The 11,739-nt window shown below is 38.1% G+C and overlaps 1 pseudogene; it reads left to right on the top strand.

The window, feature by feature from the left end:
- LOC110576944 overlaps positions 1-11,739 on the top strand; it is a 64,111-nt pseudogene that overhangs the window by 32,570 nt on the left and 19,802 nt on the right.

The following is an 11,739-nucleotide window of genomic DNA, read 5'->3' on the forward strand; positions in this document are numbered from 1 at the left end:
AGGCAGAACATGCCCTCTTTAATACCCATCACCAAGTTAACCCATCCTCCCACCCCCCTCCCCTCTAGAACCCTCAGTTTGTTTTTCAGAGTCCAACGTCTCTCATGGTTCATCTCCCCCTCCGTTATCCCCCCCCTTCATTCTTCCCCTCCTGCTATTTTCTTTTTTTTTTTTCCTTAACATATATTGCATTATTTGTTTCAGAGGTACAGATCTGTGATTCAACAGTCTTGCAAAATTTACAGAGCTCACCATAGCACATACCTTCCTCAATGTCTATCACCCAGCCACCCCATCCCTCCCACCTCCCCCACTCCAGCAATCATCAGTTTCCTGAGATTAAGAATTCCTCCTATCAGTGAGATCATATGATACATGTCTTTCTCTGATTGACTTATTTCGCTCAGCATAACACCCTCCAGTTCCGTCCATGTTGTTGCAAATGGCAAGATCTCATTCCTTTTGATGGCTGCATAATATTCCATTGTGTATATATATCACATCTTCTTTATCTATTCATCTGTCGATGGACATCTTGGCGCTTTCCACAGTTTGGTTATTGTGGACATTGCTGCTATAAACATCAGGTTGCATGTACCCTTTCGGATCCCTACTTTTGTGTCTTTGGGGTAAATACCCAGTAGTGAAATTGCTGGATCGTAAGGTAGCTCTATTTTCAACTTTTTGAGGAACCTCCATACTGTTTTCCAGAGTGGTTGCACCAGCTTGCATTCCCACCAACAGTGTAGGAGGGTTCCCCTTTCTTCGCATCCTCGCCAACATCTGTCATTTCCTGACTTGTTAATTTTAGCCATTCTGACTGGTGTGAGGTGGTATCTCATTGAGGTTTTGATTTGGATTTCCCTGATGCTGAGCGATGTTGAGCACTTTTTCATGTGTTTGTTGGCCGTTTGGATGTCTTCTTTGGAAAAATGACTGTTCATGTCTTCTGCCCATTTCTTGATTGGATTCTTTGTTCTTTGGGTGTTGAGTTTGATAAGTTCTTTATAGATTTTGGATACTAGCCCTTTATCGGATATGTCATTTGCAAATATCTTCTCCCATTCTGTCAGTTGTCTTTTGGTTTTGTTGACTGTTCCTTTTGCTGTGCAAAAGCTTTTTATCTTGAAGTCCCAATAGTTCATTTTTTCCCTTGCTTCCCTTGCCTTTGGCGATGTTTCTAGGCAGAAGTTGCTGTGGCTGGGGTCAAAGAGGTTGCTGCCTGTGTTCTCCTTTAGGATTTTGATGGACTCCTGTCTCACATTGATGTCTTTCAACCATTTGGAGTCTATTTTTGTGTGTGGTGTAAGGAAATGGTCCAGTTTCATTCTTCTACAGTGGCTGTCCAATTTTCCCAACTCCATTTGTTGAAGAGACTGTCTTTTTTCCATTGGACATTCTTTCCTGCTTTGTCGAAGATTAGTTGACCATAGAGTTGAGGGTCCATTTCTGGGCTCTCTATTCTGTTCCATTGATTTATGTGTCTGTTTTTGTGCCAGTACCATACTGTCTTGATGATGACAGCTTTGTAATAGAGCTGCAAGTCCGGAATTGTGATGCCGTCAGCTTGGCTTTTCTTTTTCAACATTCCTCTGGCTATTCGGGCTCTTTTCTAGTTCCATACAAATTTTAGGATGATTTGTTCCATTTCTTTGAAAAAAGTGGACGGTATTTTGATGGGGATTGCATTGAATGTGTAGATTGCTCTAGGTAGCATTGACATCTTCACAATATTTGTTCTTCCAATCCATGAGCATGGAAAGTTTTTCCATTTCTTTGTGTCTTCCTCAATTTCTTTCATGAGTATTTTATAGTTTTCTGAGTACAGAGCCTTTGCATCTTTCGTTAGATTTATTGCTAGGTATCTTATGGTTTTGGGTGCAATTGTAAATGGGATCGACTCCTTAATTTCTCTTTCTTCTGTCTCGTTGTTGGTGTATAGGAATGCCACTGATTCCTGTGCATTGATTTTATATCCTTCCACTTTACTGAATCCCTGTATGAGTTCTAGCAGTTTTGGGGTGGAGTCTTTTGGGTTTTCCACATAAAGTATCATATCATCTGCAAAGAGTGAGAGTTTGACTTCTTCTTTGCCAATTTGGATGCCTTTGATTTCTTTTTGTTGTCTGATTCCTGTGGCTAGGACTTCTAATACTATGTTGAATAGCAGTGGTTATAGTGGACATCCCTGCCACGTTCCTGACCTTAGGGGGAAAGCTCTCAGTTTTTCCCCATTGAGAATGATATTCGATGTGGGTTTTTCATATGGCTTTTATGATATTGAGGTATGTACCCTCTATTCCTATACTCTGAAGAGTTAGATCAAGAAAAGTTGCTGTACTTTGTCAAATGCTTTTTCTGCATCTATTGAGAGGATCATATGATTCTTGTTCTTTCTTTTCTTAATGTATTGTATCACGTTGAATGATTTGTGGATGTTGAACCAACCTTGCAGCCCAGGGATAAATCCTACTTGGTCGTGGTGAATAATCCTTTTAATGTACTGTTGGATCCTATTGGCTAGTATTTTGGTGAGAATTTTTGCATCCATGTTCATCAAGGATATTGGTCTATAATTCTCCTTTTATGGGGTCTTTGTCTGGTTTTTGGATCAAGGTAATGGTGGCCTCAGAAAACAAGTTTGGAAGTTTTCTTTCCATTTCTATTTTTTGGAACAGTTTCAGAAGAATGGGAATTAATTCTTCTTTAAATGTTTGGTAGAATTCCCCTGGGAAGCCATCTGGCCCTGGGCTCTTGTTTGTTGGGAGATTTTTGATGACTGCCTCAATTTCCTTAGTGGTTATAGGTCTGTTCAGGTTTTCTATTTCTTCCTGGTTCAGTTTTGATAGTTGATACATCTCTAGGCATGCATCCATTTCTTCCAGATTATCTAATTTGCTGGCATAGAGTTGCTCATAATATGTTCTTATAATTGTTTGTATTTCTTTGGTGTTGGTTGTGATCTCTCCTCTTTCATTCATGTTTTTGTTGATTTAGGTCATTTCTCTTTTCTTTTTGATAAGTCTGGCCAGGGGTTTATCAATCTTGTTAATTCTTTCAAAGAACCAGCTCCTAGTTTCATCGATCTTTTCTACTGTTCTTTTGGTTTCTATTTCATTGATTTCTGCTCTGATCTTTATTATTTCTCTTCTCCTGCTGGGTTTAGGCTTTATTTGCTGTTTTTCCTCTAGCTCCCTTAGGTGTTAGGTTAGGTTGTGTATTTGAGACCTTTCTTGTTTCTTAAGAAAGGCTTGTATTGCTATATACTTTCCTCTTAGGACTGCCTTTGCTGCATCCCAAAGATTTTGAACAGTTGTGTTTTCATTTTCATTGGTTTCCATGAATTTTTTTAATTCTTCTTTAATTTCCTGGTTGACCCATTTATTCTTTAGTAGGATGCTCTTTAGCCTCCATGTATTTGAGTTCTTTCCAACTTTCCTCTTGTGATTGAATTCTAGTTTCAACGCATTGTGGTCTGAAAATATGCAGGGAATAATCCCAATCTTCTGGTACCAGTTGAGACCTGATTTGTGAACTAGGATGTGATCTATTCGGGAGAATGTTCCATGGGCACTAGAGAAGAATGTGTATTCTGTTGCTTTGGGATAGAATGTTCTGAATATATCTGTGAAGTCCATTTGGTCCAGTGTGTCATTTAAAGTCTTTATTTCCTTGTTGATCTTTTCCTTATGGATTTGTCCATTTCAGTGAGGGGGGTGTTAAAGTCCCCCACTCTTATTGTATTGTTGTCAATGTGTTTCTTTGCTTTTGTTATTAATTGCCTTATATAATTGGCTGCTCCCATGTTAGGGGCATAGATATTCACAATTGTTAGATCTTTTTGTTAGATAGACCCTTTAAGTAGGATATAGTGTCCTTCCTCATCTCTTATTACAGTCTTTGGTTTAAAATTTAATTTGTCTGATATAAGGATTGCCACTCCAGCTTTCTTTTGGTGTCCATTAACATGGTAATGGTTTTCCACCCCCTCACTTTCAATCTGGGGGTGTCTTTGGGTCTAAAATCAGTCTCTTGAAGACAGCATATTGATGGGTCTTGTTTTTTAATCCAGTCTGATAGTGTGTATCTTTTGATCAGGGCATTTAGCCCATTTACATTCAGGGTAACTATTGAAAGATAGGAATTTAGTGCCATTGTATTGCCTGTAAGGTGACTGTTACTGTATATTGTCTGTTTTCCTTTCTGGTCTATGTTGCTTTTAGGCTCTCTCTTTGCTTAGAAGACCCCTTTCAATATTTCTTGTAGGGCTGGTTTCATGTTTGCAAATTCCTTTAGTTTTTGTTTGTCCTGGAAGCTTTTTCTCTCTCCTTCTATTTTCAGTGACAGTCTAGCTGGATATAGTATTCCTGGCTGCATATTTTTCTCATTTAGTGCTCTGAACGTATCATGCCAGTCCTTTCTGGCCTGCCAGGTCTCTGTGGATAGGTCTGTTGCCAATCTAATGTTTCTACTATTGTAGGTTACAGATCTCTTCTCCCAAGCTGCTTTCAGGATTTTCTCTTTGTCTCTGAGACTCATAAGTTTTACTATTAGATGTCAGGGTGTTGACCTATTTTTATTGATTTTGAGAGGGGTTCTCTGTGCCTCCTGGATTTTGATGCTTGTTTCCTTCCCCAAATTAGGGAAGTTCTCTGCTATAATTTGCTCCAATATACCTCCTGCCCTTCTCTCTCTTTCTTCTTCTTCTGGGATCCCAATTATTCTAATGTTGTTTCGTCTTATGGTATCACTTATCTCTCGAATTCTGCCCTCATGATCCAGTAGTTGTTTATCTCTCTTTTTCTCAGCTTCTTTATTTTCCATCATTTGGTCTTCTATATCACTGATTCTCTCTTCTGCCTCATTTATCCTAGCCATTAGTGCCCCCATTTTTTATTGCAGCTCATTAATAACCTTTTTGATTTCAACTTGGTTAGAGTTTAGTTCTTTTATTTCTCCAGAAAGCGTTTCTCTAGTATCTTCCATGCTTTTTTCAAGCCCCGCTAGTATCTTTAAAATCATGAATCTGAACTCTAGGTCTGACATCATACCAATGTCCGTATTGAGTAGGTCACTGGCAGTCGGTACTACCTCTTGTTCTTTTTGTTGAGGTGATTTTTTCCGTCTTGTCATTTTTTCCAGAGGAGAACAGATGAATGAAAGAACAATATGGTAACAGTGTAACAATGTCCCCAGAAAATATACTCTAAACAAATCAGAAAATACCTGAAGTCGGGGGAAGAGAAAGGGAAAGAAAGAAAAAAGAAAAAGGAAAAAAAGAAAAAGATAAAAACAAACATAAACAGAACAAAACAAAACAAAAAACAGAATATGATCAGATATGATCAGACTGGTGCATAGATCAGTGCCACACACTAGATTTTGGGTGTATTTTGGTCTGTTAGAAGAAAGTGCCTCCCAAAATTTTAGAGAAAGAAAAACTTAAATATGTACAAAAATAAGGGTTGATACTATGAAGGGATGGAATATGACTGTAAAGATGAAAATTATAAAAATTTTATAAATGGAATTGATAAGATAAAAAGGTGTTTGAAAAAAGAAAGAGAGGATTTTTAAAAAAAAAAGATAAAAAAAGGGAGAGAACGTGATCAGGCAGGAGACTAGAACAAAGCCATACACTAGAGATTTGGGGTATATTTTGATTTGTTAGAAGAAACTGTATCTCAAAATTTTAAAGAGAGAACAACTTGCATATATATCCCAAAAATAAGGATAACTACTATGAAGGGATAGAATATGACTCTAAAAATGAAAAACAAATTTTTTTTTAAAAAAGGGATTGATAAGATGTTGGTTGGAAAAGGGAAAAAGAAAAATTAAAAAAAAAAAACAGTTAAAAAAATTAACTTTGAAAGACTAAAGAATCACGGTAAAAAAGCCATGGATTTTTTTTTTTTTTAAGATTTTATTTATATATTTGACAGAGAGATAGCGAGAGCAGGAACACAAGCAGGGAGACTGGGAGAGGGAGAAGCAGGCTTCCTGCTGAGCAGGAAGCCCAATGTGGGACTCGATCCCAGGACCCTGGGATCATGACCTGACCCGAAGGCAGACACTTAACGACTGAGCCACCCAGCGCCCAAAGCCATGGATTCTATGTGCAGTATACCCGTAGCACTGGAGTTCTGCCGTTCTCATTGATCAGTAAACTTGGTCTTGGCTGGCTGTTCTCGCTGCTCTTCTGGGGGAGTGGCCTGTTGCCATGGTGCCCAAATGTCTTTGCCAGAGGCGGAATTGCCCTGTGCTTGCTGGGTCTGGGCTAAGTAATCTGCTCAGGTTTGCTCTCCGGAGCTTTTGTTCCCTGGAAGCTTTCCGTGCACCTTTGGAGGACTAGAGTGAAAATGGCAGCCTCCCAATCTCTTCCCCAAAGGAGCCGAGAACTCGGGCCCTGCTGCTCAGTGCGCCCCCAGAGAAAGGCAGTCAATCACTCCCATCTCCCCGGTCTCCGACTGCACTCCGTGCTCACCCGGCCTGTGACCACGCGTTTCTATCTCTGGCACCCAGCCCCGGGTGGAGTCTCCAAACCCAGCAGATACCTGCAGTGCACACCCGCACCACTCCTCCTGGGGGAAGAAGGTGAGTCTCCCCGGATCTGCCGCTTGTCAGGTCCCTGCTGGAGGAGCAGAGGCCCGACTGTGCCACGGACCACAGTTTATGGCAACCCCGAGCTGAAAGCCCGTGCCTGGGCTCCGTCTCTGCAGCCAGCTTCCCCAGTCCAATACCTGGGAGCTCTGCCGCACCCAGGCACCCCCAGTCTTTCTGTGACCCCGAGGGTCCTGAGACCACACTGTCCCAGCAAGGGTTCCACCCCCCGCTTAGCTACTGGAGCGACGTCCCTCAGAGGAGCCGACTTCTAAAAGTTCCGATTTTGTGCTCTGCGGTTCTATCACTTGCCAGAAGTGGCCATCGGAGGCCCCTTCCCCCACCGTCTATCCTCCCGAATATCGCCTGGGATTCACTTCTCCGTACGTCCTACCTTCCAGAAAGTGGTCTCTTTTCTGTTCAGAGCGTTGTTGCTATTCTTTTCTTCGGTCTCCTGTTGAGTTCATAGGTGTTCAGAATGGTTTGATCCCTCTCCAGCTGAATTCCTGAGACCAGACGAAATCCAGGTCTCCTACTCCTCCACCATCTTGCTCTGCCCCTAAAATTACAAAAAACTTTTAACGTCAGTCAAACTAACAAGGTAAATCTGACTTTGAAAAATAACCATCCCATACAGTGCTAAAAAGAATCCTCCATGAAAAGACATGGAGGATTCTTAATTGCATGTTACTAAGTGAAAGAAGACAACCTGGGAAGACTACATATGGTATAAGCACAACATAGGACATTCTGGAAAAGGCGAAACTATGGAAGCAGTAAAAAGATCAGTGGTTTCCAGGGGTGGAGGGCCAGGGGAAAGGAGTAGAGAAAGCAGAGAGTATTTTTAGGCAGTAAAAATACTATAAAAACGGATGCATGTTTTTATCCATTGGTCAAACTCTATAGAATATACAACAGCAAGCGTGAACTATAATGTAAACTCTAGACTTTGGGTGATAACAATGTGTCAGTGAAGGTTCAGCAGTGGTGATATAGGTACCACTCTGGTGCCAGACATTGCTAATGAGACAGGCTATGCATGTGTGAGGGCACAGTGTATATGGAAAACCTCTGCATCTTCTCCTCAATTTTGCTGAAAAAATAAATAAATAAAGTCTTAATTTTTAAAAAAAGTCCACATTGATGCACAGTCATTTGGGGTTTTCTGTCCAATTCTCTCCTTTATTTCATATATATTTCAATTTATTTGGAATAGAAAGTTTCATAGTGTAGCAAGATAACTTTAGAGGAGCTAGAAATATTCATTATCTGAGATATGAAAATGTCTAAGGACAAAAATATATTTTAAAAGAAGCTTTAGAAACATGCTTAACATAAACGGATGTTAAATCTGCATTGAACTCAGTGGTATTAGCAAATGATAAACCTCCAAAATTAACTATATTGTCATCTGCTTAAAATGTGAAACTTCTAAGCTCTCAAAGTTTCCATTCTTTGACTTTAATGTAATACAGTGAGAACTTCATTATAATGTAATGTTCAAAACATTACTGAGATACAAAATTATCCCCAAGTTAAAAAATGCAGTTTGCTGTTAAGCTGACATTACAGTTTATAAACAATTTCAGATGGGAATTCTTGAAGTTTTTAATGGTATCCATCTTCAACACAGCTCCAGTTTATCTCACTGAAAGTGTATTATGTTTCAAAATCTAAAATTAACCAATTGAAAACATTTACAATTAACAACATAAATACACCTCCTTAAACAGAAGCTCGTTATCTCTCAGGAAGACTTCAATAACAGCTCCTAATGGATTTCCTACCTCAAACTCCCTGCAACTCACAGCAAAAAGTACACTAATAGGACAAAAATTTTCAACATTATAAGGTAATTTTTATTTGAATATGCCAAATTAGTCAAGACAATTTTATTTATGTGTCCAGTGTTGAAAAAGAAGTTATTTTTTTCTGTATACATCTTTATTCACTATAATGAAATTCTAAGCAGGGAAAATAACAATCAACCATTATTTATTGAGCACCTACTGAATTCTACTTTCTGTTTTAAGCACTTTGCTACATTATCTCACCTCATTCTTACATTACTATTAGAAAGCCATTGCTCTTCTGAAACAGAATTCTACAGAAGCTGTTAAACTGGCCTGAACTTTCTTTGTTAATAATTAATGGCCAACTGTGATTTGAAGCCAAGTATATGATTCCAAATGCTGTTTTTTTTAACCATTATACTCCACTGCTTTGCAGATATTCTTGAAAAATATAAATATTAAAAACTAATCATTTTAATATATTTGCATATTTTGTTTTGTAAAAAGATTCTTTTGTCTTTGTATTTCTAACCATTAGAGACTTGTAAGGTGTAGGTGAAATGGCAACAAATTCAAACTTGTTTCCCTTGACGTGACTAAGCTTCACATGCGTAAGAGATGATGGATGGTTTCACAAAATAAGCTCTTGAAAATATATGAAACAAAATTAAGATGATATAAATCTTGTGTTAATAATCTGAATTGTTCTCATTACAACATAGCTTCCTCTGGCAGATACATTGTGCACCAGTCCTATACCAGAGAATATCATACCATATGTTGTTCTTCAAATATTGGAATATTGTAAAAATTGCTTAGATTTTATAGATTTGTCATTTCTAATGGAGATTGGAGTAGATTTACGATCCCCTGGGGCCTCACCAAACATTTGTGTTTATTGTGGCCCAAACGTTTTAAGCTTATGACAAGAGATTGTGCTTCTTTCTTTTGATTAAGTTTGAAATGCCTTTCTTATCTATTTTTATTAATTTGGAAAAAAATTGGATGAAAATGATTCTGTGCTTTGGTTTTATATTACCACCCTTTACTAAGCAGTGTGCTGATAGCATTTTAAACATGATTTACTGAGAAGAATTTATATCATATGTGATTAATAAAAGGAGGGGAGGGCATGCTATAGCACAGCTAAGATCCCATTTCTGCATTTTCAGCTGTGTCAAAGCAGTTTTACTTTCCCGATTGAACATCATCCTGGGAGAAAGCAGGCTTCAGTTCCTGTAGTCTGCTGTTAGTTGGTACGTGTCCTGTAATTAGAGGGTCAATTTTTTTGGATCATAAATTTCTTAATTATAGATGATAGAGTTGCATAGTTGATCTATAAGATATCTTCATTTGGAAGTCCTATTTTTTTCTCATGCTTCAGAACAAAATAGATATTTAGTGTACTATCCTTATAGGTTGAGTTTCAATTCTATTCAGTAAATACGTGTTGATCACTGACCATTTTACTAAGCATTATGGAGAAAACAAAGACAAGGAACTAGCATTACTGAGGAAAGTAAAGAGAAGAATAAGACAAGTGTTTTGATAACTAAATTGTGGGATAGAATATGATAAGTATCATAAGGTACACATTTACTAAATGCATATGGAAGTTCAGATGAGATAGAGATCATTATTTCATATTTTTTTCATGCCGAAATGATATTTGAGATAAGTCTTAAAGAAGGGATCAAGAATTGAGGTAGAAGAGAAGCAGATAAACAGAAATGTAGAACTTCGCTAATGGATGTTTGGAAAATATTAACTAGTCCTCTGTTCTGCACTCAAGAAATACTCCCAAGGCTAATATGAGATAAAGCCAGAAGTCTTCACATTTTTTGAATGACGTAGTTTGACTTAAATTTTAGAAAGATCAATATGGCACCACTATGGAAATTGAACTGAGAAGGGGAGGGATGGGAAGGTGGAATGTCAGCCAAGAGGAATGATCTGAGTCAAGGAAAGAAATAAGGAAAACATGAATTAGGATTGGTTTGCTGGAACTTTAAGGAGCAGAGGACAAAATTGAGGAAATCTGCCAAAAAGTGCAAAAACACAAAAGATGAAAAAAAATTTAAGAAAAAAATAAATAAATAAGGCTCAGCCTGGGGTTCAGAAGTTCAGAAAACATGAGTTACGGAAAGAGAAAATGGACGGGAGAAAATTGACACAGAACTAATTCATGAAATCTCACAAAGCTGAAGAATGTGGAATCTCAGAATGAAAAGTCTCCACCAAGAAGGCAACAAAATGAATGAAAAGAGACTCACAATTAGGTGACAGTATAACTTGATTTTAGAATCTCTGGAATAAAATAAAGATCTTAATGGCCTTAAGAAAGTGAAGAGGGGATTTCAGTTCTCGCGGGACCAGCGTGGGCCTCAGGCTATTTGAAGATTTTAATCCAGAACACGGATATCAGACAAAATCATGTAATTGATATCAACAATATGAATGACAAAATTAAAAAAGAAGAATTGAAGAGCTCCCAATATGCCCTGTTTTTTCAATTTGGCCATGTGGTAGATATTGTAGTGTTAAAGACCATGAAGATGAGGGGGCAAGGCTTTGTTATTTTTAAAGAACTGGGCTCACCCACAAATGCCTTCAGACAGAAGGATTTCTATTTTATGGTAAATGAATGGATATCCAGAATGCAAAAACAGATTCTAATATAATATCTAAAGTCTGTGGCACTTTTGCTGACTAAGTAGAAGGAAAAGAAAAGCGCAAAAACTGTAGAACTCTCTGCAACAGCTTCACACAAAAAATCTGGTCAGGGAACACCAAATGCAGTCAATGCCCAAGGAAATTCAACACAAATCCTCAGGTCTCTGATTACCTTCCACACTATATTTTATTCCTTAATAGTTTCCCAGAAGAGACTAATGAGATGATGTAATCCATGCTGTTTAATCAGCTTCCTGGTTTCGAGGAAGTACGTTTGGTATCTGGAGGCGTGACATTGCTTTCATGGAATTTGAAAATGACGGACAGGCTGGAGTTGCTGGGATGCTTTACAAGGATTTAAAATCACACCATCCCATGCCATGAAGATCACCTATGCCAAGAAATTGCATATGATAGTGGTCTTTATGGGACTTGGTGTTATTTACAGTGTTTGTTTTGATAACATTTGGTCAGGCCATTTTACTAGTTGGGGGTGAGGGAGAGTGAAGGTTAAATTTTTGTGAATGATTTAAGACAATACCTAGTATTTGTTTTGCATTAATGAACTATGAAATATGAAGGCCTTAATTTTGTTCAATAAACTTCAATTTGTATTCCAAAAAAAAGAAAGAAAGAAAAAGAAAGAAAGAAAGAAAGAAAGAAAGAAAGA

The sequence above is a fragment of the Neomonachus schauinslandi genome, chromosome 14 (assembly GCF_002201575.2).
Source record: "Neomonachus schauinslandi chromosome 14, ASM220157v2, whole genome shotgun sequence".
NCBI classification, from domain to species: Eukaryota; Metazoa; Chordata; class Mammalia; order Carnivora; family Phocidae; genus Neomonachus; species Neomonachus schauinslandi.